The sequence below is a fragment of the Lotus japonicus genome, chromosome 5 (genome assembly GCF_012489685.1).
Source record: "Lotus japonicus ecotype B-129 chromosome 5, LjGifu_v1.2".
Taxonomy (NCBI): domain Eukaryota; kingdom Viridiplantae; phylum Streptophyta; class Magnoliopsida; order Fabales; family Fabaceae; genus Lotus; species Lotus japonicus.
In genome coordinates this window covers 14,470,534-14,482,970 of record NC_080045.1, presented here as the reverse complement: position 1 = coordinate 14,482,970, position 12,437 = coordinate 14,470,534, and positions in this window count along the sequence as shown.

Sequence of the window (12,437 nt, the reverse complement as noted above, 5' to 3'; positions counted from 1 at the left end):
GGCCAAGGAAGGTTTGGTGGGTTGTGTGATGTGAGGTTCCGCTAGTACACTGACTAACTGACTTATTATACCCATAAAAGACATTAAAATACATTATGTGCTTTCTGCTGTTGAATATGTTGTTGTTTCTGTTGACTTGACCCTTGCATTATTTGTTTATGTGTTTATTTGGGAGGGGGGGGGGGGGGTAGATGGTCGTGAAGATAACGACGACGATCCACTCCTGGGAGATGAAGCTATATGATTTCCCTCAAGAGCCTCTTCCAGAACCTGAGCCTTCGTTGAAGAAGCGACGTCGGGATAAGGAACCAGTCGACAACGACACCTGAGTTGGAGGGTAGTATACTTTGGGGGGAAACCTGAGAGTTGAAGCATCGAATTTAATTTTACGTTTTCTTTATCAGACTTATTTTTAATGGTTAAAGTTGTTGGAGTAAACGGTTATTTACTGTTGGTTTTGGTTAGTTCACTTTTGGAGAATAAATGCATGGTTAATAAATAATTGTGGTCTTTCGCACGCTGGTGTGGCCACGACTTTTCAGTTACAACTTTATTTGTATTTCCGCACGTTTAAATTTGGTAACTGTTCTATTACGCAAGTTAAGGATTTCATAATAAATGTCAATTCGTCGTTAAGCAAAGAATGTTAAATGAACCGACGAAAATTCTTTCATAAAATTACGTGGTTTGGTTACTGTGTGACACTCGAGAAATCGGGGCGTTACACCGGTGCTAGGGTTTTGTCCGTTGGAGTGGCAATCTTGTAATATCAGACTGCTAGGCTGAACGAGGTAGGTGGCGGACAGACTGAGGCTTGTACGATTTGTACTATGATAGCGACCTGTCCTTTCACCAGTTGACTTGAGATCTGGAAAGCTTCAGATGAACGTTGGTGAAGCTTCTGATCATCGTCAGATTGAAGCTTGGATTCTTCTGACCTTGCAACTTCTGCTTCTGAACATGTTCCTCAGAACTTCTGAACGTCAGAGCTAGAATAGCTTGGGTCTTCAGAACCAACTTCTTGCAAGTCTTCAGAACTTGAGTCTTCTACTTCTGGACCGTTCCGCTGGAACATCTGGTCTTCAGAACTTCTGACTCCGGTTCTTCAGTACCTCTTGAGAGCTTGTGTCTTCAGAACTTCTGAAGGATTTGCCACTGTTCTGAACGAACATGGTAAGCTTTAGAGCTCTCTTTTTAGTATCCCTTGGTTCTTCTTCTTCTAAATGAATAGGCTTGGGTCAGATTCAAAACCTGTTTGTCACAACTAGAAGAGACAAACGTTAGGGTACCACAATTGTTCATCATCACAAACCTTAATTGTAATCATCAAAACATAGAGATGCAACCACTGATCAAACCTTGATCTTACAATCTCCCCTTTTTTGATGATGACAAAACAAGTATTTTGATGAACAATCTTTAACCAATAAACTGAATACACAAGAGAGAAGAGATCAGAGTTAAAACTTATCCTTGTGTAACGGTTTGTATTGCTCTTTCTGAATCTAGTGTAGCGCTTGATTCTGAGCTTAAGTCTCCCATGACTCCCCCTGAATCTATGACTTGATGAACTGATGAATAGTTTAGATTCAGAGTCTTGGTGATGTGATCAGAGGATACGCGTAGGAGGATGTATACTCATCAGAAATTGATGGTTCGAAACTTGCGTAGATCACATAAGAACATAGAGTATTGTCCAGATATAATTGGAATAAGGCGTCAGAAGCAAATTAGTTCAGAATTTTGAACAAAATGTATTCCTTATTTTAGGACGCTTGGCAATATCTATGTGCTATAAGTATTTGATACTTATCCTCCTCTACTGGTTTTATATAAGAAAAAGTTTATCAAAACCATTTTATGTACTCCCCCTTTTTGTCATAATCAAAAAGAGTAGAAAAACAACGCAAACAATTGTAAGATCAAGTTTTGATCTAGTAGTACAACTCTATGTTTTGATGATTACAAGTTAACCTTTTGATATGAACAATTGTGGTACTCTAACGTGTTTTTCTGAGTGTGCTATCTACAGGCTCTGACCCTGACTCAATTTCACACAAATCAGAAGCACTGTGTATAAAGGGTAACCCAAGCAACGCTTTCGCATTCACCATGTTCAGTATGAACAGTGGAAAAGCTTCAGAAGATCTGAAGCTATACAAACTCTGATGAGGACTCAGTCGCTAGAAGCTCTGATGATCCAGAAGTTCTGACAACCAAGAAACACTGAAGGTTCAGATGTTCCGATGGTGTAGAAGACTCTGAAGATCCAGAAGCTGAATAGTGGAAACTCTGAAGTCCAGAAGCAAGAAACTCTGAAGGCCATGTTCTTCCCTCTGAGTTCAGAATCAGAAGATACAATGGTCAGAGGATCTGTGCTATCCCTCTGACTCTGATCAACCGGCTTCACAAGTTCCAATACGAAGCATTCCTCTGATCAGAAGTCTCCTAGGTTAAAAGGTCAAGTCGCTATCCAAGTACAAAAGCAAGTGTACCTTCCTGACGACCTACCTAACGTTCTCAGCCACAGCAGAAGCTGGATTTTCCAGAACTGCCCTCCAACGGTAGCATTTCCCATGCAACGCTCAACCCTAATCCTTGGAGTATATATAGAGGCTGAAGATTGAAAGAAGCGGCTAGAAGAAGAAAAAAATATACAAGAAGCAATACACACGCGCAAGATATATTCTAAGCTTTCTTTCATCTTGTAATTTATTTTAGTTTACACTCAGCTTATTCAGAAGCAAACCCTTGTAAACACCAACCTCAAACAGTTGTTTGATTTTCCTTTAGGAGATCAAGGTTGATCGGATCCTAGAGAAGACTAAGAGAGTGAATCTTAGTGTGAGCTAAGTCAGTGTAATTGTTAGTCACTTGTAGGTTTCAAGTGCAGTTGTAACTCTTACCTGATTAGTGGATTGCCTTCATTCTAAGAAGGAAGAAATCACCTTAACGGGTGGACTGGAGTAGCTTGAGTGATTTATCAAGTGAACCAGGATAAAATCCTTGTGTGCTTTTCTATCTCTATCTTTTGCACTTAGTTCTCGAAAAGATTTGTTAAAATCTTTAAGGTGGTAGTTTTGTACTGAAAACGTTATTCAAACCCCCCCTTTCTACCGTTTTTCATACCTTCAATTGGTATCAGAGCGCAAGTTCTGATTACCACACCTAACAGTGTTCAGTGATCCGGGCCGGTGTGAAAAACAATGGCTGCCACCACCAGTGAAACTCAAAGAGATGGTTACAACGCAAAGCCTCCTATGTTCGATGGTCAAAGGTTCGAATATTGGAAAGATAGACTGGAAAGTTTCTTTCTGGGTTTCGATGCAGATCTCTGGGATATTATTGTGGATGGCTATGAGCGTCCAGTTGATGCAGATGGCAAAAAGATCCCAAGGTCAGAGATGTCTGCAGATCAAAAGAAGCTGTACTCACAACATCATAAAGCAAGAGCAATTCTTCTAAGTGCTATCTCCTATGAGGAGTACCAGAAGATTACAGATCGTGAGTTTGCTAAAGGCATTTTTGATTCTCTGAAGATGTCTCATGAAGGAAACAAGAAAGTCAAAGAATCAAAGGCATTGTCTTTGATCCAAAAGTATGAATCCTTCATCATGGAGCCAAATGAGTCCATTGAAGAAATGTTCTCCAGATTTCAACTGCTTGTAGCTGGCATACGTCCTCTCAACAAGAGCTACACAACAAAAGATCACGTCATAAGGGTCATCAGGTGTCTTCCTGAAAGTTGGATGCCTTTGGTGACTTCAATAGAGCTCACGAGAGATGTTGAGAATATGAGTTTAGAAGAACTCATCAGCATTTTGAAATGCCATGAGCTGAAGCGCTCAGAGATGCAAGATCTGAGGAAAAAGTCCATAGCCTTGAAATCCAAATCTGAAAAGGCTAAGGTTGAGAAGTCAAAGGCTCTTCAAGCTGAAGAAGAAGAATCTGAAGAAGCATCAGAAGATTCTGATGAAGATGAGCTGACTCTGATCTCCAAGAGACTCAACCGCATCTGGAAGCACAGGCAGAGCAAGTTCAAAGGCTCTGGAAAGGCAAGAGGAAAGTCTGAATCCTCAGGTCAGAAGAAGTCATCAATCAAGGAAGTCACTTGCTTTGAGTGCAAAGAATCAGGGCACTACAAAAGTGACTGTCCAAAATTGAAGAAGGACAAGAAGCCAAAGAAGCACTTCAAGACCAAGAAGAGTCTGATGGTGACATTCGATGAATCAGAGTCAGAGGATGTTGACTCTGATGGTGAAGTCCAAGGACTCATGGCTATTGTCAAAGACAAAGGAACAGAGTCAAAGGAAGCTGTTGACTCTGACTCAGAATCAGAAGGAGATCCAGACTCTGACGATGAAAATGAGGTATTTGCTTCCTTCTCTACCTCTGAACTGAAACATGCTTTGTCTGATATCATGGATAAGTATAACTCCTTGTTGTCTAAGCATAAGAAGCTGAAAAAGAACTTATCTGCTGGTTCTAAAACTCCTTCTGAACATGAGAAAATCATATCCGATTTGAAAAATGATAACCATGCTTTAGTTAATTCTAACTCTGTGCTTAAGAATCAAATTGCAAAGTTAGAAGAAGTTATTGCCTGCGATGCCTCTGATAGTAAGCATGAATCTAAGTATGAAAAATCTTTTCAAAGATTCCTGGCTAAAAGCGTAGATAGAAGCTTAATGGCTTCAATGATCTATGGTGTAAGCAGAAATGGAATGCATGGCATTGGCTATTCTAAACCAATTAGAAATGAGCCTTCTGTGTCTAAAGCTAAATCCTTGTATGAATGCTTTGTTCCCTCTGGTACCATATTGCCTGATCCTGTACCTGCTGAAGTTGCTAAAAACCCTCTTAAAAAGGGATCTCTCTCTATGACTAAATATCATGCAAATATTCCTTTAAAATATTATGTTGAGACACCCAAGGTGATCAGAACCTTTGGGGTAACTAACAAAAGAGGACCCAGAAAGTGGGTACCTAAGGACAAGATTATCTATGTTGCAGATATCCTTGATAGCTCCACTGAAACACCAATCATGGTATCTGGACAGTGGATGCTCGCGTCACATGACGGGAGAAAAGCGTATGTTCCGAGAGCTGAAACTTAAGCCTGGAGGCGAAGTTGGCTTTGGAGGAAATGAAAAGGGTAAAATTATTGGTACTGGTACTATTTGTGTAGATAGTAGTCCATGCATTGATAATGTTTTATTGGTAGACGGCTTAACACATAACTTATTGTCTATAAGTCAATTAGCTGACAAGGGTTATGATGTTATATTCAATCAAAAGTCCTGCCGGGCTGTAAGTCAGATCGATGGCTCTGTTCTGTTTAACAGCAAGAGGAAGAACAACATCTATAAGATCAGATTATCTGAGTTGGAGGCTCAGAATGTGAAGTGCCTTCTGTCTGTTAATGAAGAGCAGTGGGTATGGCATAGACGGTTAGGGCATGCCAGTATGAGAAAGATTTCTCAGCTGAGCAAGCTAAACCTTGTCAGGGGCTTACCCAATCTGAAGTTCGCTTCAGACGCTCTTTGTGAAGCATGTCAGAAAGGCAAATTCACAAAAGTCCCTTTCAAGGCAAAGAATGTTGTCTCAACCTCAAGGCCGTTAGAACTTCTGCATATCGACCTGTTTGGACCAGTGAAAACTGAGTCTATAGGTGGCAAGAGATATGGGATGGTTATCGTTGATGACTATAGCCGCTGGACATGGGTAAAGTTTCTAACCCGCAAGGATGAGTCTCATGCTGTGTTCTCTACCTTCATTGCTCAAGTGCAAAACGAGAAGGCTTGTAGAATTGTGCGTGTCAGAAGTGACCATGGTGGAGAGTTTGAGAATGACAAGTTTGAGAGTCTGTTTGATTCCTATGGAATTACACATGATTTCTCTTGTCCCAGAACTCCTCAACAAAATGGTGTTGTTGAGAGGAAGAACAGAACTCTTCAGGAGATGGCTAGAACCATGCTCCAAGAAACTGGCATGGCTAAGCACTTTTGGGCAGAGGCAGTAAATACAGCATGTTACATTCAGAACAGAATCTCTGTGAGACCAATTCTGAATAAGACTCCTTATGAATTGTGGAAGAACATAAAACCCAACATTTCTTATTTTCATCCTTTTGGCTGTGTTTGTTATGTTCTCAATACTAAGGATAGATTGCATAAATTTGATGCTAAATCTTCTAAGTGTCTATTACTTGGTTATTCTGATAGATCTAAAGGTTTTAGATTTTATAATACTGATGCTAAGACTATTGAAGAATCTATTCATGTTAGATTTGATGATAAGCTTGACTCTGACCAGTCAAAGCTAGTTGAAAAGTTTGCAGATTTAAGCATTAATGTTTCTGACAAAGGCAAAGCTCCAGAGGAAGTTGAGCCAGAGGAAGATGAACCAGAGGAAGAAGCTGGTCCCTCTAACTCACAAACTCTGAAGAAGAGCAGAATCACTGCAGCTCATCCTAAGGAATTGATTCTGGGCAACAAAGATGAACCAGTCAGAACCAGATCTGCCTTCAGACCCTCTGAAGAGACCTTGCTGAGTCTGAAAGGATTGGTGTCCTTAATTGAACCCAAGTCCATAGATGAAGCTCTTCAGGACAAGGATTGGATTCTGGCCATGGAAGAAGAATTGAATCAATTCTCCAAGAACGATGTTTGGAGCTTAGTGAAGAAGCCTGAGAATGTCCATGTTATTGGAACGAAATGGGTATTCAGAAACAAGCTAAATGAGAAAGGAGATGTAGTCAGAAACAAGGCAAGGCTAGTTGCTCAAGGCTACAGCCAGCAGGAAGGAATAGACTACACTGAAACATTTGCTCCAGTAGCAAGACTGGAGGCAATCAGACTATTGATTTCTTTCTCAGTAAATCACAACATAGTTCTACATCAGATGGACGTAAAGAGTGCCTTCCTAAATGGTTATATCTCAGAGGAAGTCTATGTTCATCAACCCCCAGGTTTTGAAGATGAAAAGAAACCAGACCATGTGTTCAAATTGAAGAAATCACTCTACGGTCTGAAGCAAGCTCCCAGAGCATGGTATGAGAGACTTAGCTCATTCCTTCTGGAGAATGAGTTTGTAAGGGGTAAAGTAGATACAACTCTCTTTTGCAAGACTTATAAAGATGATATCTTAATTGTGCAAATTTATGTTGATGATATTATATTTGGTTCTGCTAATCAATCTCTATGCAAAGAATTTTCTGAGATGATGCAGGCTGAATTTGAGATGAGTATGATGGGAGAATTAAAGTACTTTCTGGGAATACAAGTTGATCAAACACCAGAAGGAACATATATCCATCAGAGCAAGTACACTAAAGAACTTCTGAAGAAGTTCAATATGCTGGAATCTACAGTGGCCAAGACTCCAATGCATCCAACATGCATTCTGGAAAAAGAAGATATAAGTGGTAAAGTATGTCAGAAGCTCTATCGTGGCATGATAGGTTCACTTCTGTACTTAACTGCATCTAGGCCAGACATATTATTTAGTGTTCATTTATGTGCTCGTTTCCAATCAGATCCAAGGGAAACCCACTTAACTGCTGTTAAGAGGATCCTAAGGTATCTGAAAGGCACCACTAACCTTGGCTTGATGTATAAGAAAACATCAGAGTATAAGCTTTCAGGTTATTGTGATGCTGATTATGCTGGAGATAGAACAGAGAGAAAAAGTACTTCTGGAAATTGTCAATTTCTGGGAAGCAATCTAGTCTCATGGGCAAGCAAGAGGCAATCAACCATTGCTCTATCAACTGCAGAGGCAGAATATATCTCAGCAGCAATATGCAGCACTCAGATGCTCTGGATGAAACATCAGCTGGAGGATTATCAGATCCTTGAGAGCAATATCCCAATCTATTGTGATAACACTGCTGCAATTTCGTTGAGCAAGAATCCTATCTTGCATTCAAGGGCAAAGCACATTGAGGTAAAGTATCACTTCATTAGAGATTATGTGCAGAAGGGCGTACTTCTTCTGAAGTTTGTTGATACTGACCATCAATGGGCAGATATCTTTACAAAGCCCTTAGCTGAAGATAGATTTAATTTTATTCTGAAAAATCTAAACATGGACTTTTGTCCAGAGTGAAGATAGATCAGAACCTCTGACTATGATACTTCTTGATCAGAAGATGTCTAGTCCAGAAGGTAACTCAATCAGAGTGTGTGTGCCCACTGGTACTGACTCTGAAGCTGAGACAACAACACGTGCGTCAGAATTTCTGATGCATAGTTCCTTGTGCCCGTGTGACAGTCTGTTGTGATTGCGTGTAGATATGCTTATCTCCTGTGTGTGATTGTGTATTTTACTGTTACTGTCTATCTTTAATTTTCAACCGTTGATCTTAAAGTGCTTTTTGAATCAACAACGGTTATTTGATAAAACCCACTATACACACACGTTCTCTCTCACTTCCGGTTTTCACTCTCGCACTCCCTGCTTTTCAAAACTGCCTCCTTCGTGATTTCTCTCTCGATCTCTCTTCATCCTTCAAACTTCATCTTCTACCTCAAACCTTCAACCTCTTCAAAATGGTGAGACAAACCAGAAGATCTACTGCAGATGCACCTCAGTTCCCTCACATGGTAGTCGGTTTGGCAACGGGTCAACGGGGCTCTGAGAACCCAGCACAAGAACAAGTTCAAGCTCAAGAGGAGATTGTTCCTATTGCAGAACGGGGCTGTGCCGTTCACTGTGTATTTCCTCCTGAGGAACTCCAAGTCCTGGCAGAATGGAGATTCAACCTCGACAACTTGGCTGCAAATGGGTTTGATCTCCGTCCTGAAGTCCAAGCTCAAGGTTGGGGAAACTACTTCAATCGACTTCGAGGACCGGTGTATGAGAAGCTAGTAAAGGAATTCTGGAAGCACGCTGATTGTGATGACACTCAGGTGGTCTCTTACATACTGGGTAGGAAGATCATCATCACGGAGAAGTCATTCGTGAATCTGCTAGGTGCAGAAACTGCTCATGGGTATCGGTTCTCACTGACGGAATCGAAGCTGAAACCCAGAACCAAGGACATCGTCAACAAGGCCCTGTACACCACCTTCAAACCGGGCAAGACGAGCTACAAAGTGATGGACCTTCAACCCAAACTCAGGGTCTGGCACAAGATCCTGCTCAACTGCATCAATCAACGACCAAAGGGCAGTTCTCCAGACTACATCAACTTCAATCAGAAGGCGATGCTGTTCTTCATTCAAGACAAGGAGAAGATCTGCCTTCCCTACTTCCTGTTCTCCTATTTGAAGGAATGCATCCGGAAGTCTCGCACCACCTCCTCCATCAAGTCAGCCATCAAATATATCCCTTTTGGGAGGCTGATCTCAGACTTTCTCATTGAAAGCAACTTGGTGCAAGATTTGATCAATGCTGGTTGCACAGAGGATTTGAGCACAATTGTTAGCGATGTCTTCACTGCCAACTCTCTGAAGAAGATGGGTTTGGTCCAGAAGAAGATTGCTCCTGCTCATGAGGACACATCTTCTGAGATCAGAGGAAGAAGAATGCCTCTGAATGACTACCCTCTGTGGACTCAAGCAGACCATCCTGAAGCCATCAGATGCTATGTTGAAGACCTCAGGGCTCAAGGATTCGAGATTGACCTTGATGATTTCGTCAGCAGACTTCCACCAGCTCCAGAGTTTCCTTCTCCTCCCAAGAAGAAAACCAAGAGGAAGATGGTTCTGGACGAATCCTCAGAGGAATCTGATGTCCCTCTGGTCAAGAAGGCGAAGAGCAAGCCTGATGATGATGATGGTGATGATAGTGAGGATGGTCCTCCAAAGAAGAAGCAGAAGAAAGTCAGAATTGTGGTGAAGCCTACTCGGGTGGAACCAGCTGCTGCAGAGGTCAGAAGGACTGAACCTCCTGCCAGAGTGACTCGATCATCAGCACATACAAGTAAGCCTGCACTTACCTCTGATGATGATTTGAATTTATTTGATGCACTCCCAATTTCTGCCTTACTCCAACACTCTTCAAATCCTCTCACTCCTATTCATGAATCCCAGCCAGCCGCACAAACCACCTCTCCACCACATTCCCCAAGATCTTCATTCTTTCAACCTTCTCCTACTGAAGCACCACTCTGGAATTTGCTTCAGAACCAACCCTCTAGGTCAGAAGATCCAACCTCTCTCCTTACCATTCCATACGACCCATTACCTTCTGAACCCATCATCCCCAACCAACCAGAACCCAAACCAACAGAACCACAACCCAGAACGTCTGATCACTCTGCTCCCAGAGCATCAGCACGTCCTGCTGTCAGAACCACGGATACAGACTCTTCATCAGCCTTCACACCTGTATCCTTCCCCATCAATGTCATTGACTCTCCTCCCTCCAATACCTCTGAATCACTTAGAAAATTCATGGAGGTTAGGAAAGAGAAGGTATCTGCCTTGGAAGAATATTACCTTACCTGTCCAAGCCCTAGGCAATATCCTGGCCCTAGACCTGAACGTCTAGTTGACCCAGATGAACCTATCTTGGCCAATCCTATCCAAGAGGCAGACCCCTTTGTCCAACAGGCTCACCCTGTCCCTGACCAACAAGAGCCAATTCAACCAGACCCTGAACCTGAACAATCAGTATCTAACCAATCCTCGGTTAGATCACCTCACCCTCTGGTTGAAACTTCAGACCCTCACCGTGGAACCTCTGAACCCAATGCTCCCATAATTAACATTGGTTCTCCACAAGGTGCCTCTGAAGCTCATAGCAGCAATCACCCAGCCTCTCCTGCACCCAACCTCTCCATCATTCCCTATACTCACCTTCAACCCACATCTCTCTCTGAGTGCATCAATATTTTCAATCATGAAGCCTCCTTGAGGCTCCGCAATGTGCACGGTCAGACTGACCTCAGTGAGAATGCTGAAAATGTGGCTGATGAGTGGAACAATTTGAGCACTTGGCTGGTGGCTCAGTTTCCCGTTATGCTGCAGCTCCTGCATGCAGAGGGAAGTCAGAGCATTGAGGCTGCAAAGCAAAGGTTTGCTAGGAGGGTGGCTCTTCATGAACTCGAACAGAGAACCAAGCTTCTTGAAGCCATTGAAGAAGCCAAGAGACAGAAAGAACAAGAAGAAGAAGCTGCCCGTCAAGCAGCAGCTCAGGCTGAACAAGCCAGACTTGAGGCAGAACGTCTTGAAGCTGAGGCTGAGGCAGAGCGACTTGCACCAGTTCTGTTTACTCCTGCTGCTTCTGCTTCCATTCCAGAACCTCAAGCTGCTCAGAACGTTCCTTCCAGCTCTACTCCGACAAGCTCATCCAGACTCGACATCATGGAACAACGTCTTGACACTCATGAATCCATGCTGATTGAGATGAAGCACATGATGATGGAACTTCTGCGCCGTACTGACAAATCTTAGTCTTTTAGGATCTCTTCTTTTTCTTCCTTTTCCTTTTTTTTAACGTTGTTTTATTTAAACTCTGCTTATTTACTTACTTTAATTTGTTCATTTGTGACTCTATATGCATATATCTATATATATTTGTGTCACATATGTTTGCAAAACCTGTTTTATTCATAATTGTTCTATGTTTACATCATAATTCTTTCCATCATACATTATTCCCTATATCTAGAATGGAGGATCCTTCCTCATTCTTCTGCATTCTTGGCGCTGCTCCACTCTTTCCTTCTCCAGACGATCCAATGCATACTCTATGTTGCCAAGTTTGATGCTCAGATCATCTTTTTCTAGACTATCTTCTGTCGTCTTGAGTCTCTTTTCCACAGTCTCCTTCTCTTCCAGCAGATTCAGCTCCCGCTGGCAAAGCTCCTGAATCTCTTCCACGAAGCAGAGGAACTCCTTCAGATCTTTCTCCATCTCTGGACCAAGATCTTCTTCAAGCAGTGTCTTCGTCAGCTCTTGTATGGTCTTTGTACCATCGGGATGCCTAATATTGAGGAACATATCTTCCTCAAACGCCTTCCTTCTGAGCTCTTCTAATGCCATTCTGTATGATGCCATTTTTTTTTTTTCTGAATATTATTCGAGGTGTGAAGCTTACCTTTCTCTCCAACGTTTTTATAGGCTTCACTTTCTCTCTGAAAGTTAATGCTCTTACAGTTTCTCGAGGTTAAGTACTTGGTAACTGACCCTTCTATTTCCTCACTTGACCGGTGGTAAACGTTCATCCCTTGCATTAACTCTTCTATTTATTATCGCCTCACTCTGATTCTTACATCGTCTTCATTTTCTTTCAACTTAGACCTTCTCTACGGGGGAAGTACCTTGTACTTCAAGCTAAGTTTTTCACACCCAAGCTTTTTGCTTATGACAAAAAGGGGGAGTAAACCCAGTTTTTGATGTGTAAGATGTGTTAGTGTAACTTATTTTTCTTTTGGAGATTTTAAGAGTTCCACCTCATGACCATAGATGTGTCACTGGGCAAATACA